Source organism: Neofelis nebulosa, chromosome 12, assembly GCF_028018385.1.
Source record: "Neofelis nebulosa isolate mNeoNeb1 chromosome 12, mNeoNeb1.pri, whole genome shotgun sequence".
Taxonomy (NCBI): domain Eukaryota; kingdom Metazoa; phylum Chordata; class Mammalia; order Carnivora; family Felidae; genus Neofelis; species Neofelis nebulosa.
Genome location: NC_080793.1, coordinates 64,890,317 through 64,910,728, shown reverse-complemented (window position 1 = coordinate 64,910,728; position 20,412 = coordinate 64,890,317). Strand labels below are relative to the sequence as shown.

The 20,412-nt window shown below is 40.7% G+C and overlaps 1 non-coding gene and 1 pseudogene across 1 annotated transcript; one reads left to right on the top strand and one right to left on the bottom strand.

Annotated features, from left to right (window-relative positions):
- The first annotated feature begins 5,222 nt into the window (after window positions 1-5,222).
- LOC131492320 (U6 spliceosomal RNA) lies at window positions 5,223-5,329 on the top strand. Its single transcript, XR_009252009.1, has one exon. It is a non-coding gene; the product is annotated as a U6 spliceosomal RNA (small nuclear RNA).
- A 13,966-nt stretch (window positions 5,330-19,295) lies between these two features.
- Window positions 19,296-19,477, bottom strand: LOC131491941 (ATP synthase subunit ATP5MJ, mitochondrial-like; annotated as a pseudogene).
- Between the last annotated feature and the right edge of the window lie 935 nt (window positions 19,478-20,412).

Below are 20,412 nucleotides of genomic sequence, written 5' to 3'. Positions count from 1 at the left end.
CCAATCTGAATTTCCTCAGGAAATTATCAATGTCTCTATTATTTGTATAGAAGTCATGTATGATTTCAAGTTTTTTCTTGTCTCAGTGGTTATTTTCCCCTTATTGATATTCATTTAAAGTGTGTTTTAAGAGAAACCCAATATGATGACTGAAGTAATGAAAGGATACTTTTTTTTCTTGGCGAATTTTTTTTAAAGTTTTATTTATTTATTTTGAGAGAGAAAGAGCAGGCACACCTCAGGGAGAGGGGCAGGGGGAGGGAGAGGGACAGATGGAGAGAGAGAATCTCAAGCAGGCTCCATGCTTAGCAGAGAGCCCTACATGGGGTTCCAATTCACCAACTGTTGAGATTATGACCTGAGCTGAAATCAAGAGTCGGAGGCTTAACCCACTGAGCCACCCAGATGCCCCTCTTCTTGGGGAACTCCTATATTACAATTCTTCTCCAGTGAAAATATCCATACGATTTTTTAAAAAGCAATATGAACTGAAGAATAAAGCCCAAAAGGACACACACACACACACACACACACACACACACACACACACAGGGGTTGCCTCTAATAAGGGGTCTATGGTTCCATTATTCTCCTTTGATATAAATTAATATAAAATGTGAAGGTACAATTTGAATCAGCCAATTCTTTTAAAAATTCCATTTGTATCTGAGGCACATTTTGGAGATGATTGCATTATTAGTTAGATGAGCAAATTTTTAAGCTACGTGCTGTCCCCCATTCCTCCAACTAAACAGAAAGCCTCTCTGCAGCTCTAGCACAGTCCCTTGGCTATACCACGTGCTTAAAAGTCGATGACTGATTATTACTTTGGCATAATTATAACACCTTATGTTTTTGTGATGCTTTTCAGGTGTTCAAAGCACTTCTAAGTCTTTTCTTATTTGACCCTCACAATACCAAGTTAGGTACTCTTGGCAGGGTATCTGCATTTTGCAGTTGAAGAAAAAAAAATCTCAAAGAGATTAAGTGGCTTTACTAAGGCCATCTGGCTGACGTGGGACGGGGTGAGATCTGGCACTAAGTCCATTCTTCTTCCCTTTTATGCTATGCTGCTTACTGCAGCCTGACTTCTCCTAGGACATGTTTTAATCGTATGCCTCATCACACTGTCTGCTAAATGACACTATCAATAGCAGAGATGTTGTGTATGCAAAACAATTTAGATATTGCACTTTTAAATGCTCACTCAGCCTTAACAGGGTAATTACATAATGACTTAGGAAATCCAGCCATTTAAAAAACTTACTATAATGGCAAAATTATCCGTGATGCTAAGCAAAAGAATCAAGTCCACTGTTTTGCTTAGCTTTCTATTTAGCTGCGAGTAGAGTTTTTAGACATTCTACCCTCATTCATTCAACAAATATTTATTGAGTGCCAAGTACATGCCAATCACTTTTTCAGCACTGAGGATACAGCAGTGGACAAAAGAAAGTCTGTGTTCTCAGAGCTTACACTCTAGTGGAGGGAGACGGACAACAAACAAATGAATACACTCCCTGTGCAAGCTATGAAGGAAGTGGAGCTTTTAAATGGGCTGGTTAGAGAAGGTCTTTCTGATAAGAAGACATCTGAGCAGGAACGTAAAACAATTTAGGAAGTGAGCCATATTGGAGAAACAGCCCTAAGCAGATGGAATAACAGGTAGAAAGACCCCAGGGCAGGAGAGAAAATTCTATCACTCTGAAAAGTGTAGAAGAGAAAGTAACTCCTCCAAATCATCCAGAGGAGCCACCAAAGCTATACTTTTCCCCAAGATTACAGAATTAGTGTGACTAGTCTTATATTTATGTGATTGCTTTTATTTAAAATCATATTTCTGAGGCCCTCTGGGTGGCTCAGTTAAGTGTCTGACTTCGGCTCAGGCCATGATCTCAGAGTTCGTGAGTTCGAGCCCTGCATCGGGCTCTGTGCTGACAGCTCAGAGCCTGGAGCCTGTTTCAGATTCTGTGTCTCCCTCTGTCTCTGTTCCTCCTCCACTCACATACTGTCTCTCTGTCTCTTTCTCAAAAATAAACATTGAGGGGCGCCTGGGTGGCTCAGTCGGTTGGGCGTCCAACTTCGGCTCAGGTCATGATCTCACGGTTTGTGAGTTCGAGCCCCACGTCAGGCTCTGTGCTGACAGCTCAGAGCCTGGAGCCTGTTTCGGATTCTGTCTCCCCCTCTCTGTGCCCCTCCCCTGCTCCTGCTCTGTCTCTGTCTCTCTCAAAAAATAAATAAACATTAAAAATTAAAAAAATAAATAAATAAATAAACATTGAAAAAAAAATTTTAAATAAAAAGATAACATTTCTAATTAAGTAGTAAAACCTACTTTGCCTCTGTCACCTAAACAATATCAAATATCATTTTAAATATTTTTATCATTTTTAAGTGATCTCTATACCCAAGATGGGGCTTGAACTCCCAACTCCAAGATCAAGAGTCACATGTTCTATCAACTGAGCCAGCCAGGAGCCCCCAATATCAAATATTTTTTTTAAAGAAAATACTGAACATTTTATTTCTTCATTTATTTTTACTTTCATATCTTTGCCATGTAGACACTGTCTTTAGTCTTTATATGTGTATATGTTATAACATATATATATGTATATATATATATATATATATATATATATATATATATATATATAAATTTAATTTTTACCTAAAGGACTAAAGCTACATGGCATAGGGACCTTGAAAGATTCAGTTGACCAGGGAAAACAATCAGAGGAGATGCACTTTTAGCTGGGCATTTGATGAGCTGAACTATACTTTGTGTTATAGAAACGACACTTCTTTCACAGAAGGTTTATTTACTTTCCTCATATATTTTTCTCTATGCTAGGGAAATATCCAGGATATTTAATGTCTTTGTGTTGCTGATCTCATAGTCTAATGACCTTCAAGCCCAAAACTCAGTGACTTAAAACAGCAGCCATGTTATTTATTACCTTATGATTCTATGGGTTGATTGAACTCAACTGAGCAGTTCTGCTGGTCCTGCTTAGTGTTTCTTGGGCAGTTGCATCACATGGTAGGGGAGGTTATAGTTATCTAGAAGCTTGTCAGTGACACAGGAATAACTGAGTCTTTCTCCTTCCCCCAAATAGTGTTGGGCTTCTCCTCTCCACCTGGGCTTTCCACATGGCTACTTGGGCTTCTTCACAGCATGGCAGCTAAGTTCCAAGAAGGAAAATAGAAGCTGTTATTCCTTTTAAAGGCTAGGCCCAGAATTCACACAGCATCATTTCTACTTAATTCTTTTAGTTAACAGGGTCATAGTCAGTGCAGATTCAAGAGTAGCATGGAAGTGGATGTATCTCAATAGATCCATCTTGGGAGATCAGTCACAGCACCTTCTCATCCTGCATCATTGTTAAGTGTGTTTACTTTTCTTACATAACCAAATAGAAAGTCTATGACACATTCTGGTAAAAAGTGTTATGAAAACACAGAAAAAGGAATGACCAACACTTTCTGGTGGGGAAAAGAACACCCTTTAAAGAAAGGAGATTTCAAGCTAAATCTTGAATAATGAAAGGTCTCCATGGGTGGCTCAGGTAGGGCAGGTTAGGCAGAGGAAATAGCATGTGTGAAGTTGCTGAGGCATGAAAGAGCCAGTGGTATTTGGGGAACACAGGACTTTGGGAGCATATGAGGGAGTGGAGGAGATGGTGGAAAAACCTAAAGAAGAAAGCTGGGGTTTGATCAGGAAAGTATAGGTTTCAAAGACACTTCTATCAAGGCAGGACAATCCAGAGGCCTAGAGATCACCTCCATTAGCTGAGAGAAAAGCCAGATCCTCCTTTAGGTAAAATTAATTCCTCATCACACACCATCCTACCTGTATTTTGGAGTACATATCGAGAGTATAGGCTTTAGTTTGCCTGGGTTGGCCTGCCCCATGTGGTTGCAATGATGTTAACTTTTTCTTTTTTTTTTAATTTTCTTTTTTCTTTTTAAAAATTTACATCCAAGTTAGTTAGCATATAGTGAAACAATGATTTCAGGAGTATATTCCTTAATGCCCCTTACCCATTTAGCCCATCCCCCCTCCCACCACCCCTCCAGCAACCCTCAGTTTGTTCTCCATATTTGAGTCTCTTCTGTTTGGTCCCCCTCCCTGTTTTTATATTATTTTTGTTTCCCTTCCCTTAAGTTCATCTGTTTTGTTTCTTAAAGTCCTCATATGAGTGAAGTCATATGATTTTTGTCTTTCTCTGACTGACTAATTTCACTTAGCATAATACCCTCCAGTTCCATCCACGTAGTTGCAAATGGCAAGATTTCATTCTTTTTGATTTCTGAGTAATACTCCATTGTGTGTGTGTGTGTGTGTGTGTGTGTGTGTGTGTGTGTGTGTGTATACCACATTTTCTTTATCCATTCATCCATTGATGGACATTTGGGCTCTTTCCATACTTTGGCTATTGTTGATAGTGCTGCTATAAACATGGGGGTGCATGTGTCCCTTCGAAACAGCACACCTGTATCCCATGGATAAATGCCTAGTGGTGCAATTGCTGGGTGGTAAGGTAGTTATATTTTTAGTTTTTTGAGGAACTTCCATACTGTTTTCCAGAGTGGCTGCACCAGCTTGCATTCCCATATGCTAATTTTTTAAAAATGTTTATTTATTCATTTTGAGAGAGAGACAGAGAGACAGAAGGACAATCCTAAACAGGCTCCATGCTGTCAGTGTGGAGCCTGATGTGGGGCTCTATCTCATGAACCGTGAGATCATGACCTGAGCCAAAATCAAGAGTTGGATGCCCAACTGAATGAGCCACCCAAGCATCCCACTATGATGCAAATTTATGAATATTCTCATTCTCCTTTTCTGGGTACATGGTGGGATTGTGCATACTTAACCTCTTTGAAGATATGTATGGCCTTATGACTTGCCTTAGTTGAAGAAGTGTAAGTAGAAATGATGAGCAAGCAGAAGCTTTAGAAGTAAATGAGGGATTGGGGCACCTGGGTGGCTCAGTCGGTTGAGCATCCGACTTCGGCCCAGGTCATGATCTCGCAGTCCGTGGGTTCAAGCCCCGCATCAGGCTCTGTGCTGACAGCTCGGAGCCCAGAGCCTGTTTCGGATTCTGTGTCTCCCTCTGTCTCTGACCCTCCCCTGTTCATGCTCTGTCTCTCTCTGTCTCAAAAATAAATAAACATTAAAAAAATTAAAAAAAAAAAAAAGAAGTAAATGAGGGATTGTACTTGCTTTGGGAGCACGTATACTAAACTTTGAACAATACAGAGAAGATTAACATGGTTCCTGCACAAGGATGACACACAAATTTTTGAAGCGTTCCATATTTTTAAGAACTTATAAAACTCAATGCCTAAAAACCAAATAATCCAATTAAAAAATGAATAGAGGACATGAACAGACATATCTCCAAAGAAGACATCCAGATGGCTAACAGACACAAGAAAAGATGCTCAACATCACTCATCATCAGAGAAACGCAAATCAAAACTACAATGAGATATCACCTCACACCTGTCAGAATGGCTAAATCAAGAACAAAAGAAACAACAGGTGTTGGCAAGGATGTGGAGAAAAAGGAAACCTTAGGAACTGGGAATGCAACGTGGTGCAGCTGCTGTGGAAAACAGTATGGAGGTTCCTCCAAAAATTAAAAATTGAACCACCTTACAATCCAGCAATTACACTACTGTGTATTTGCCAAATACAGGAACACTAATTCAAAGGGATACATGCACACCTATGTTTATAGCAGCATTATTTACAATAGCTAAGGAACAGAAGCAGCCAAAGTGTCCATCAACTGATGAATGGATAAAGATGTGATAGATAGATATAGATAGATAGATAAATAGACAGATAGAATGGATATATATATACATATTAGAATGGATAAAGATGTGAGATATATATATATATTATACAGAATGGATATATATTATATAGAATGATATAGATATATAGATATATAGAATGGATATATATACAGAATGGATATATATAAAGGTTCTATTCAGCCATTAAAAAGAATGAAATCTTGCCATTTGCAACAACATGAATGGATTTAGAGAATATAATGCTAAGCAAAATAAGTCAGTCAGAGAAAGACAAATACTATATTATTTCATATGTGGAGTTTACAACACAAGCAAAAGGGAAAAAATGAGAGCAAAAGCAAGAAATAAACTCTAAACTATAGAGAATAATCTGATGGTAATCAGAGGGAAGGGCATGGGGAGATGGGTTAAAGAGGTAATGGAGATTGGGGCACCTGGGTGGCTCAAGTGAGTTAAGCATCCAACTCTTGATTTCAGCTCAGGTCATGATCTCATGGTTTGTGAGCTCGAGCCCCAAACTGAGCTCTGCACTGACAGTGTGGAGCCTGCTTGGGGTACTCTCTCTCTCCTTCTCTTCCCCTCCCCTGCTCTCTCCCCCTCTTTCTCTCTCTCTCAATAACTAAGTAAAATAAACTTAAAAAAAAGGAGAAGTGATGAGGATTAAGGAGAACACTTGTCATGAGCACAGGGTGATGTATGTAATTGTTGAATTACTATATTGTAAACCTGAAACTAATATAACGCTGTATATTAACTAATTGGAATTAAAATAAATTTTTTTTTAATTTTAAAAAGAAGTCAATGAATCTGATTCATCACATGTTCTCTCCCCCACCTCAGGGACTGTGGAAACACAGCCCCACTTTGCTAGGGCTGCCATAACAAAGTACCACAGACCGAGTAGTTTACACAGCAGGAATTTGTTTTCCCACAGTTCCAGGAGCTGGAAGTCCAAAATCAAGGTGTCAGCAGGATCAGTTTCCTCTAAGGCCTTTGTCCTTGGCTTTTGTACATGGCTGTCTTCTCCCTGTGTCTTCACGTGGTCTTCCCTTTGTGAATTTCTGTGTCCTTTTCTTCTTAGGACATCAGTTGGATTGGATTAGGGTCCACGCTAATGACCTCATTTTAACTTATTTATCTCTTTAAAGACCCTATCTCCAAATACAGTTACATTCTCAGGTACAGAAGAGAGGACTTCAACATATGAATTGGGGGGACAGGATACAATTTAGCCCATAACAGACATGACAAACCTTTATAGTAGAACAGTATGTGCTACACAGTGAATGCTCAATAGATTCAACTATTATATTGCTATCATTATCTTTTAAATACACGGATAAGAAAATGTATTCAAGATACAGTATTACATGAAGAAAGAACACGTTTGATATTATCCCTATTTATTTAATTAGTTAATAAGTAAACAAACAAATGATATTGTGCTCTTAAAGAAAACTTAATCTAAAACATATGCCAATCTAAAAAGGCTATATACTGTATGGTTTCAATTATATGACACTCTGGAAAAGGCAAAACTATGCAGACATTAAAAAGATCAGTCTTTGTCAGACATTGTGGGAAGGGGAGGGATGAATAGATGGAGTACAAAGGATTTCTAGGATTTTAGAGCAGTAAAACTATTCTGTATGATGTTATAATGGTGGATACATGTCATCATACATTTGTTGAAATCCATAAAATGTACAACACCAAGAACCTTAATGTAAACAAGGACTTGTTGATAATGATGCATCAATGTGGATTCACTAATTTGTTTTTTTTTTTAATTTTTTTTAACGTTTATTTATTTTTGACACAGAGAGAGACAGAGCATGAATGGGGGAGGGGCAGAGAGAGAGGGAGACACAGAATCAGAAGCAGGCTCCAGGCTCTGAGCCATCAGCCCAGAGCCCGACGTGGGGCTCGAACTCACGGACCGCGAGATCGTGACCTGAGCTGAAGTCGGACGCTTAACCGACTGAGCCACCCAGGCGCCCCTACTAATTTGTAGACTATATTTTGTACACTATATTTGCAGTGTAACAAGTGTATCACTCTGGTGGAAGCTATTGACAGTGGGAGGGGTTTTGCTTGTTGGGGAGCAGGGGGACCTATGGGAAATCTGTGTACTTTCTGCTCAATTTTGCTATGAATCTAAAATTGCTACTAAAAATAAAGTTTGTTAAAAAATTTTAATACAAAAAAAAGCTGAATTGTTAATGATGATGAGGTGAGGGTGGGGGTGGGGTTAAAGGACAAATTATGGGGGTGCCTGGGTGGCTCAGTCAGTTGAGAGTCTGACTCTTGATTTCGGCTCAGGTCATGATCTCACAGTTTGTGGGTTCAAACCCTGTGTGGGGCTCTGCACTGGCAGTGCACCTACTTGGGAGTCTCTCTCTCTCTCTCTCTCTCTGCCCCTCCCACACATTCTTTCTCTCTATCTCTCTCTCAAAATAAATAAACTTAAAAAAAGGACAAATTATGAGGATTTTTCTGTCACACATTTTGGTGATTGAGTTCCTTAAATTTTTTGTGTCTATAAGTTTACAATTAGAAACAAATATATAAGAAAGCAAAAGTAAAAGGATGGCCAACTCCTCTAGGATGAATAATAAAAAACAAAGATGGCAGAATCCACACCCCACATTTCTGTCTCATGAGGCCTAGTACACAGCTGTTGTTCAATAGAATTTGGCAAAATCTTCAACTGCTCATTAATAGTCTCAGCCAGCATACCACCTCTAAGAGATTCTCTAGGGAGAAGGCCCCATCTTCTCAGAAGCAACCATTGCCCTTTTGCCAGTGACTCCTGGCTGGGACTGATTACTCCAAAGGACAGAACAGGGACTGGGGAGGAGCAAAGACCACTATGGGTATGTGAAGAGGTGTTCAGATATCCACAGAAATGGTCCCCAGAGGAGGGCCAAGCCATCAGATCCAGAGCTGGCAGGGCAGGGACTTCTGTAGGGGCATTGAGAGACCATTGGGCATGATGAGACTTTTTGAGCCAATATAGTAAACAGCAAGCCTATTGGGCTTTTTTCCCTCTCGCTAGCTATATTTTTTGTAAAACATGATAAAAGCTATACTTGGACTTGGGGTCTGGTTTCTAATTCCAGTTTTACTGCTTATTGCCTCTGTGCCCTTGAGAAACCATAGAGGATTTTTCACTATAATTTCCTAAGGAGTCCCTGGCATAATGTCAGTACTCAGCTGATTAATGGATTAAGGTATGTCTGCAAGAAGTGAACAGCACTAGGGTGAACTTGACGGATTTCTAGGTAGGGAGTAAGGGTGTAGGAGGCAGAAGAAAGGCAGGGCAAGGCCTCCATGCCCTCTGGAGCCCTTAGTTCTGTTTTCTAATGTCTACAAATGTGGAATCTAATCTAACAATACAAATTTTCAAATATTCCCAAGGAGAATAAATGAATCTCCCAAGGGGGATAAAATAGATTCCTGAGATGCCAAGTAAGGAGGATCTGGAAGAGTCCTAGTGGTCCTGGAGGTGGCAGGGTAGAGATCTGTTACACTGGGACAGGCCCGAATGGCTAAAAGCTTGGGTTTTTATGACCATTTGGATGTGGGAGATGAGGCCTAGGTGTATTCAACTTCTTGAATAGAAGTTCTCCCTGGTAACTATCGTGACTCTTAGAAAAGCATCTCTGGCCAACAATAGAAGTAACTTTTGGCCACCTCTGAATGACCCAGGCAGGTGCTGATTTTCACAGCATTTCCCCAAGCCAAATGTAGCTTTGATTGATTAATCTAAGAATGGATGTAAATCTCATGTCCACCTCCACAATTTAAAACTTTCTTCTAGTAATCACTCAAGTGTTAGAGTCAGGCATACCAGCATCGTTCAGAGTGGTAAAACATTGGGAATACAAAAATATCCATTATTAGAGAACAGGCTAAGTATGCTGTAACGTGCCCGTTACTTATTGCCACACAATTCCAGATTCATATTTATTGCCTGCTCTGAAAAAATGGATCTGGGCCCATTAAATAGTTTTTCTTTGCCAACACAAGATGTTACACTCAGTCAACAGAGGGTGATGGAAGGCCACTAAAAGAAAAAGAGCTTTTTTCTTCCTAGTTCTCCAGTAGATTGTCACCAGACTCAGGCAGAATATGGTTTTTCTCCACTGCCTAACTCCAAGTGGTATTTTCTCTACTGTCTGCTAGGCTTCTGTTTTTAACAGCTCTCAACAGGCTGGATAGCCAGAAGCCCAGAGTGCATGTGCCTGTAGCTCAGCACCGGTGGCTGCTCATGGTACCCTCTCCTCTGTCCCTTGTGTGCACATACCAGGGCCTGTTTGACCTCCATATAATGAGCCAGCCACCGAATTTTCTTCCATGCAGTGTCCTGGAGACTCCCCACCCCAAGCTACACGTAGAAGTATGCTCCATTCCTGCAAAGCAGGACCTCCCCACCTTCTGGTCCCAGCATTGCCAACAGTGGCACCTGTCTCCCTCTGTGCACTCCCTCCCCCATAAGCCTTCACTCTTCTGAGCCCTGGAGTGCTATTTCTGCTTTCCCAGTGATTATACACCATCCTGGCCTGACAAAGCAGCAAACTTCTCCACCATCCAGTGGACTCAAAACACACCTTCCTTAATGAAGTCTGAACTCCTTTCCAACTTTGTCCTTTCTTGGGTACCCTCCATTAGCCCTAAAGTACCCTTTAGAATTCCTTTTCTTTCTTCTTCTTTTTTTTTTATTATACATGACAATGTTACAGTGGTTTCTGGTGTATAACATAGTGATTCAACAAGTCTAGACATCGTGCTGTGCTCATCACAGCTGCCACCAGCTGTACCAGCTATCACCATACAACACTATTAAAATACCATTGACTATATTCCCTATGCTGTGCCTTTTACCCCTATGACTTATTCATTCCATAACTGGAAACCTTTATCTCCTCCTCCCCTTCACCCAATTTCCCCATCCCCCCACCCAACATCCCTCTAGCAACCATCAGCTTGTTCTCTGTATTATGGTTCTCTTTCTGCTTTTTGTTTATTCATTTGTTTTGTTTTTAGATTCCACATGTAAGTCAAATCATATGGTATTTGTCTTTTTCTGACTTATTTCACCTAGAATAATACTCTGTAGGTCCATCCATGTTTTGCAAATGGCAAGATATCATTCTTTTGTACTTTCTTAGTAGTTACTGTCCTATCTCTTGTTAATAATTCTCTATATTAACTCTCCCATTGAAATTACTGTGTGTTCTTGTCTTCTGTTTGAACCCAGACTGATATATAAAGCATTAGCACACAACAGAATATTTTGTGTCCATTAAAATGATGATGTAGATGTATTTATTGACATAGAACAGTGTCTATGACATTGCTGAGTGAAAAAATCAGATATGTAAAATTATATGTATATATACACATGAAGAAAACTAGAAGAACATTAGAAAATGTCAGTAGGTGATGAGGTTTTATGTTTTACTGTCTTAGTTTTATTTTCTTAGTTTACTAGTTTTACTGTTCTTAGTTTTACTTTCTTTCCATGAGTATGTATAATTTCAACCAAAGCAATAAAGATAATTCCTCCCAACCCTCAAAAAACCCTGGTGATATTCCCTGGGTCTTTTGGTTCTGGCACCAAATCCAATGTGTGCATTGCAGGGAGGGGGTCCCACACAGCACCTAGTAATTCTCCAGATGTCAACAGGGTGTCTGAGAATTCAACTCAATTCTCTTTTTTAAAATATTTTTTCCAGGGGTGCCTGGGTGGCTCAGTTGGTTAAGCGGCCTACTTCAGCTCAGGTCATGATCTCTCAGTCCATGAGCTCGAGCCCCGTGTTGGGCTCTGTGTTGATAGCTCGGAGCCTGGAGCCTGCTTCTGTTTCTGTGTCTCCCTATCTCTCTGCCCCTCCCCCATTTGCGCTCTGTCTCTCTCTGCCTTTCAAAAATGAATAAATGTTAAAAAAAATTTTTTTAATAAATAAATAAATAAATAAAATATTTTTTCCAGTTTTTAAAAAATGTTTATTTTTGAGAGAGAGAGGGAGGGAAAGAGCATGAATGCATGAGTGAGTGGAGGAGGGGCAGAGAAAGAAGGAGACAGAGGATCCAAAGCAGGCTCTGCACTGACAGCTACAAGCCTGACATGAGGCTCAAACTCACGAACAGTGGGATCATGACCTGAGCCAAAGTGGGATGCTCAACCAACTGGGCCACTCAGGTGCCCCTCAACTCAATTCTGACACTATCCAGAGACAGTGTCAGATTCCACAGGTTCAGTCCTATAGGACTGTTATCTACTTCAGATGCCAATCACAAGTGCTGGTTGTTACCTATACTTCTGACTAACTGGCTATAAATCAGAGGTGCCCTAGGAGCTCCCTCCTCAGGTTCAATTAATTTGCTGAAGCAGCTCACAGAACTCAGGGAAACATGTTACTTACTAGATTTCTGGTTTATTATAAAAGGATACAACTCAGGAACAGCCAGGTTAGAGATGTATAGGGCAAAGTATGGGTAAAGAGCACAGAGTTTCCAAGCAATCTCTAGGCATTCCACTCTCCCCAAATCTCCACATGTTCATCAACTTGGAGGCTCTCTGAATTCCATCCTTTTGAGTTTTTATGGAGGCTTCATTACATACACATGATTGATTAAATCATTGACCATTGGTGATAGATTCAACTTCTAGTGGCAGTGCAAGGGCCAACCCTCTAATCACATGGTTGGCTCCTTTGGCAACTAACCATGAAACCAAATTCTGAGGGTTTGGGGAGCTGTGAGCCAGGAATTGTGAACAAAGACCAAATATATATGCAAAATATATTTTGGTGGTCTGAATGACCAAATACATATTTTTTTTTTAATGTTTTTTATTTATTTTTGGGACAGAGAGAGACAGAGCATGAACGGGGGAGGGGCAGAGAGAGAGGGAGACACAGAATCGGAAACAGGCTCCAGGCTCCGAGCCATCAGCCCAGAGCCTGACGCGGGGCTCGAACTCACGGACCGCGAGATCGTGACCTGGCTGAAGTCGGACGCTTAACCGACTGCGCCACCCAGGCGCCCCAACATATTTTTATAAAGCACAATATTCACTGGGTGACACTCCTGGGTTTAAAAGGTAAAGTCCAAAATCCTTATTATGGCTTATGCAGTAATTCAAGGTCTGGCCCATCCTTATTGGTATAGCCCATAGTCTGACATTCTACACAGAAATTCTAGTTAATCTAAAGCTCAATCATTCATCAAAACTGGCCTAAAATTTCCTCCTCTTTGGAACCTTTCCCAATTCATTCCCCTTAACCTTGTGGTAAGGTGTTAAGTTCATCAAAGGATATGTGGTAGGGACTTTTCAGTGGAAGAGGTGGCCTGAGCCCCTGCTGGTGCAGGGCCTCTGTCCTCTTTGGGGGAGAGGGAGAGTAGGCTCTTTCTCATTAGGTGCTTCCATGCCAGGCTGAGCACCTCAAACATACCAGCTGCTAGATAAGGCTAAACTATGTCAGTGACAAAGGACAGCCAGGTTTCCATCAGATGATACTGACAGATCTAATTGCTGGCTTTGTATTTTTACTTTAACTCAGTGCTTCTCAAATTTTATTGTGCATAGACATATTTTAGGGATTTTGTAAAGTGCAGATTCTGATTCAGTAGCTCTGAGATAGGCCTGAGATTGTTCACTTATTATTTTAATATTTATTTTAGACAGGGAGTGGTGGGGGGGAAAGGCAGAGAGAGAAGAGGACAGAGATCCAAAGCAGGCTTCCCTCTGACAACAGAGAGCCCAATGTGGGGCTGAAACTCACAACCTGTGAGATCATGACCTGAGCCGAAGTTGGGTGCCACTCAGGTGCCCCAGGTTGTGCATTTCTAACAACCTCCCAAGTGCTGTGCAGGTGCTTATCCACAGACCATTCTTAGAGAGTGAAGTGTTAGCTCATTTTTAAATACATTTCTGAAATATAATCTCAACAGAAAGGCAGTCCTATTTCAACATCTTAGTCCACTCAAACTTAGCATGGACACAATATAGCCTTCATCCCACAAAATTATTTGGGGGGGGGCGTCTAAATAAACCGTTTCCCCCACTAGTGCCTCTCTGGGCACTCCCTCATATAATTTCTATTAGTGATATAATTATGGGTCTCCATTCAGCTCCTTTTTAGGACTTATGTACACACAATATCTGCCCTCTGCTCATATAGCTTTTTTTATTTTTTTATTTTTTTAATGTTTATTTTTGAGAGAGAGAGAAACAGAGTGTGAGCAGGGGAGGGGCAGAGAGAGAGAGGGAGACAGAATCTGAAGCAGGCTCCAGCTCCAAGCTGTCAGCCCAGAGCCCGACGCAGAGTTCGAATGTACCAACTGTGAGATCATGACCTAACCAAAGTCAGACGCTTAACTGACTGAGCCACCAAGGCGCCCCTCACATAGCTTTTTAAATTTTTTTTTTTTTCAACGTTTTTTATTTTATTTTTGGGACAGAGAGAGACAGAGCATGAACGGGGGAGGGGCAGAGAGAGAGGGAGACACAGAATCGGAAACAGGCTCCAGGCTCCGAGCCATCGGCCCAGAGCCCGACGCGGGGCTCGAACTCACGGACCGCGAGATCGTGACCTGGCTGAAGTCGGACGCTTAACCGACTGCGCCACCCAGGCGCCCCTCACATAGCTTTTTAAAAAGAGAAACCATGGGGCAGCTAGGTGGCTCAGTCCGTTGAACTTATGACTTCGGCTCAGATGATCTCAAGGTTCGTGAGGTTGAGCAGCTCATTGAACTCATTGCTGTCAACGAGAGCCCGCTTCATATCTTCTGTCCACCTCTCTCTCTGCCCCTCCCCCGCTCACATTCTCTCTCTCTCTCTCTCTCTCTCTCTCTCTCTCTCAAAAAACAAATAAAAAATTTTTAAAAAAGGAGCGAGAAACCATATCCTGCTCATACATCAGCTTTGGCTCACTACTTAGCAGAAAAGCATAATGGTTAGGACAGCCAGACTGCCTGTGTTCCAGTGCACACACTTGTTACTTACCAAGGCACTCTTCTTACTATATCATGGGGTCAGTAGAAGCATCCACCTCTTCAGGTGGTTGTAAAGATTAAATGAACAGAATTGGAATGATGTCTAGCACCTAGTAAGCACTATATAAAATTTGGCTATGATTATTAGCAAATGGAATATTCGCTATAGAATATTTTATTCTATAGAATAGAATAATGATTCTTTCAGAAACAGTATAACATCCATTTGATCACGTAACATGTATTAATTAATTTTCACACATTAATTAATTTGTTGCATTTTTAACACATGCAAAGTTATTTATCAGGAATACATGCATACAAGCAAGAAACTAATTCATTCACACAACAAATATTTCCTGAATGAAGGGCACCCCTCCAGGCACTGAAGATGGGACCAGAGAGAAGGGGCCAGAAGGAAGGGAAAGAAGGGATTCAGAAAGGAGTTAGGTACACTTTCTGGTCTTAAGGAGGAGAAATAAGAAGAAAGAATTATAATGGGGGCACAAGAATCCAGTGCTACAAGAGGCATATCAATAACATGTTCACGCTAATCATCACTGATGGGGGATTCCGAGTTTCCTGCCCAGCACCTATTCCTATATGTAAGTATTGGAAACCTTATTTTTCTCGGGGAACCACCCCCGTCCACACAGTCCCAGGGTTCAGGGGGCTGACTATAATCAGACTCCAGGTTGGCCTTTCGACCCCGGCCTGACTGATCAGAGAATTAAATGCCCTTCACTATAGCAACTGGTTCAAAGGTGTACAAATGACCAAAGACAGGCCAGTGATTTAATTCTAAGATGCCTCATGAATAAATGTGGAACTAAAAAGTTCTAAATTCCAAATTATTTTATTTAGCTTTTATTAAAGCTATGACCAAGATCAAGATTTTAATAGTAGGAACATAGAATAAAATTCTGTTCTATTTGCACTGTGGTCTGAGGATACAAACAGGGTTAGGCAGTAACATCTTGTCATAAGAGGAAAAGCTGGAGGGGCACCTGGGTAGCTCAGTCGGTTAAGCATCTGACTCTTGATTTCAACTCAGGTCAGGATCTCACGGCTTTGTGAGTTCAAGCCCCAACTCTAGCTCTGTGCTGACAGTACAGAGCCTACTTGGGATTCTCTCTCTCTCCTTCCCCCACTCGGGCTGTCTGTTTCTCTCAAAATAAATAAACTTAAAGAAAAAAAAGGAAAAGTGGCTCCTGGGTGTCTCAGTCGGTTGAGTGTCCAACTTCGGCTCAGGTCATGATCTCGTGGTTTGTGGGTTCAAGCCCCACACCAGGCTCTGTGCTGACAGCTCAGAACCTGGAGCCTGCTTCAGATTCTGTGTCTCCCTCTCTTGCTCTCTGCCCCTTCCCCACTCATGCTCTGTCTGTCTCTCTCTCTCAAAAGTAAATAAACATTTTTGTAAAAAAAAGGAAAAAAGCTGGAAAGAACTTCAGTGATACTAAGAATACAAATATTGTAAGGTGGGTACAGGTCCTTTCTGGATTTAAAATATTCTGTGTCTGGTCATCATAATGTATTTTGGCTTGGCAAAATTTTCTCTTGTCACATCCTGATGTCAATGGTTTATGGTTCTATAACCCCTAACTTTGAGACTACATACTTGCTTTATTCATTTTCTGTGGGACACTGAATTTAAATTCACTTATCAATCTTGTAACAACTAAACCAGGAACTATAACTTTATTGATCTTATCACAACTCAACTGGCATAAAACATTTGAGATCCTCTTAGAATTAGGAAAAATAGGTTTTTTTTTTACATATATGATACAAGGAAGTAGAAACAATTGTAATATAATACCGTTTTACCTTTTTCAATTTACTTCTCTGATTTTCTTTTCCCATCAACCATACGTGGAACATAGGACTGATTATAATCATCCTAATTTCATAGAGAGGAAAAGCTAGGCAAAGGGATGGCAGCAACTCAGTGGCAAAACAGAGTATATAGACTGCAACTCTTTGGTGATTCACAAAAACGCAAACCCTTTGCATCCTGACTGACCCCTGTGCCTTGGCCCTCTCTTAGGCATTTTTCCCTGCATATAACTAAAAGTAATATAGCTAAAGGGACACCTAGGTGGTTCAGTCAGTTAAGCATCCAACTTCGGCTCAGGTCATGATCTCACAGCTCGGGAGTTCGAGCCCCGTGTCGAGCTCTGTGCTGACAGCTCAGAGACTGGAGCCTGCTTCTGAGTCTCCCTCTCTCTCTCTGCCCCTCCCCCACTCATGCTTTGTCTCTCTCTGTCTCAAAAATAAATAAACATGATAAAAAAAATTTTAAGTAATACAACTACATGTTTTTAAACTTTGGAGTGATCTTCCTGAGAATTTCAAGTCAATCTGGAAGATTTTAGTGAATTTTATTTTACTATTCCTAATGGAATTTGTATATTAAGTAACTCAAGGTAATTAGCAATTTGTATGTAGTTAAACTGCATGCATTTCCACTGGTGCCAATAAATAACTGCTATGGAAGGGCTAATGGTATTATTCAGCATCCACACCCCACTGCTTTTTTGGTATGCTTTATTTTCTAAGTTATATGGCCGTGTGTGAGTGTGTGTGTGTGTGTGTGTGTGTGTTCTGTTTGATATTATAATTACTAAAGATAGTTTTTATACCTTGGATTATTAGAAATATTAGTCTAGGGGTGCCTGGGTGGCTCAGTCGGCTAAGCGTCCAACTCTTGGTTTCAGCTCAGGTCATGATCTCACGGTTTTGTGGGTTTGAGCCACACATCAGACTCTGCACTGGCAATGCAGAGCCTGCTTGGGATTCTCTGTCTCCCCCTCTCTCTACCCCTCCCCACTGTCTCTGTCTGTCTCAAATAAATAAATAAACTTAAAAAAATAAAAAATAAATAAAGTCTGTTAAATCGACCACATTAAACACAACGTTGCAAATAACTCATGCTCATGTGATAAGAGTTGTTATTTTAGGAACGCGTCTAAGGATGCAATCTTCCAGCAGAAAAATTGTCAGGAAAAAATGTGATGCTACTTAATAAGTTTCCATCAGTAAATTCTACAGTAATTAATAGCCCCAAAGGAAACCCACGGCCAGCTAACACCAGCTAGAAGCTACTCATCTCTATTTCATTGGTTTTAAAGGTGTTCTTAATCCTAAAGTAATCAGGATTGGTTGACTTATAACTGTTTTAGGCAGTTATGATTTGGAAATTAGAATGCAGTGCTCCCAGAGCATGCCTTAAGAAACTGTTGTGATTGGTGGTGTTGGAAAGGAAATAGGAGGGCAATGGGGCAGTAAGCTGTCTCCAGATGTCTAGTAAGATGACAAGCCCGGGGTGCCTGGGTGGCTCAGTTGGTTGAGCATCCAACTTCAGCTTGTGGGATCAAACAGCTTGTGGGTTCGAACCCCATGTCGGGCTCTCTGCTGACAGCTCAGAGCCTGCAGCCTGCTTCCAATTCTGTATCTCCACCCTCTCTGCCCCTTCCCTGCTTGTGCTCTGTTTCTCTCTTTCTCTCAAAAATAAATAAACATTATGGGGCGCCTGGGTGGCTCAGTTGGTTGAGCATCCAACTTCAGCTCAGGTCACGATCTCGCGGTCCGTGAGTTCGAGCCCCGCGTCAGGCTCTGGGCTGATGGCTTGGAGCCTGGAGCCTGCTTCCGATTCTGTGTCTCCCTCTCTCTCTGTCCCTCCCCCATTCATGCTCTGTCTCTCTCTGTCTCAAAAATAAATAAACGTTAAAAAAAATTAAAAAAATAAATAAATAAATAAATAAATAAACATTAAAAAAAATTTAGAGGATGACAGGTCCTCTCTCAAGTGGTAATGGTCCCTTGTTGTTGCTTGGTGATGGGCAGGTTAAAGTTGCAGGAGACATCTGGTTTGAAGCAGTGCTTCTCAAAATATGGTCTCTGGTACATGTGGTAATTCTGGTGCATAAAGAATCTTTGGAAATTTCATTCGTCTCATAATAATGAGGGCTCATTATGACTCTACCTACTCTTAAGTGTGATTCAAAATAATGATAATAATAATGTTGATAATGACTTTCACTGAGGACTTACTTTGTGCCAAGCATGGTGCTCAACACTTCATATGCATTATCTGACCCAGTTTTCACAATAACCCTCAGAAATAGGTATCATTATTTTTTCCATTTTACAGATGAGAAAACTGAGGCACAGAAATAAGGAACAGGTCCAAGGTCACAAAATTAATTAGTGGCAGAGCCAGGATTCAAATCATGATAGAACTCCAAAATATATGCTTTAAATATTGTGGTAGAATCACATAAAATTTACTATTGTAGTCTTTTTTTTTCTGTACATCACAGATACATTTATTCATGCCACAAAAGAAATAACACATCTGCAGGTGCACAGTGATACTCCATGTTCCCATCTAACAGCTGGCTGCAATTTACAGCCAGACTGATGTCCCATCTGATGTGTACTCCAGGTAAAGCTGGTTAATGATGACCATGAACAGGTGCCGGACTCAAAGCTTTCCCAGCTTTACTTCTTTTATCAGCACAACTGATTTTATAAACAATGAACCCATCAATCCCCTTCCTACCTAAATCTCCTGGTTAGCTTGGACAGTGTGGGGCCTCATGGGGGCCTAAACATTTTTAACAAGGATTTGAGGCATCTCAGTGCAGGACCCCTGTCGCAGGCTGCCCCAATCCTCATAGCCAAAAACTCGGAAAGTTGTGCTATTGTAGCCATTTTAAAGTGTACAATTCAGTGGTATTTACTACATTCACATTTGGTACAACTAACACCACTATAAATTTCAGAAAAATTTCCTCACCCCAAAAGGCAACTTCATGCACCTTAAATGGTCGCTCCCCATCTCCTTTCCCCCTTACCCCTGGCAACCACTAATCTGATTTCTGTCTCTATGGATTTGCCTATACTGGACATTTTATATAAAGGGGCATACAATGTGTGGCCTTTTGTATCTGGCCATAATGTTTCAACATTCATTTATATTGTAGCATGTATAAGTACCTCATTCCCTTTTATACACAAATATTAATCCATTGTACCACATTTTGTTTATCCATTCATCCACTGATGTATATTTGGGCTGTTTCCACCTTTGGATATTGCAAGCAGTACTGCCACGAACACTCATGTACAAGTTTTTGTTTGAACACCTGCTATCAATTCTTTTGGGTAAAAAGAATAGGCTTTTGATCATAAACCTCTGCTGACTCCAAAAAGGAGATGACTGAATATCTTAAAATATTCATTCAGCAAATACTTACTGAGAACCTACCACACAACTACCCAGAATTTGAAGCACTGGGCATGTAAACTGCAACGAATAAGAAAGCAATGAATGACAGGCATCATCCCTATCCTCCTCAGGAATGACAGAAAATTAAATGAGTAAAACACAAACCTGGCAGCAGTCATGCTGGTGATGACTCACCTGAGCAAGAAGCTCTAAGGTGATGCTTTTGAATCAAGACAAATAAAACTAAGAGCAGATTAAACAATAATGTTATTTATCCTCTTATATAATAAATCTGAGGTAGGGAGTCTTCCCAGTGGGATAAATCAGCACCAAGGAATTAG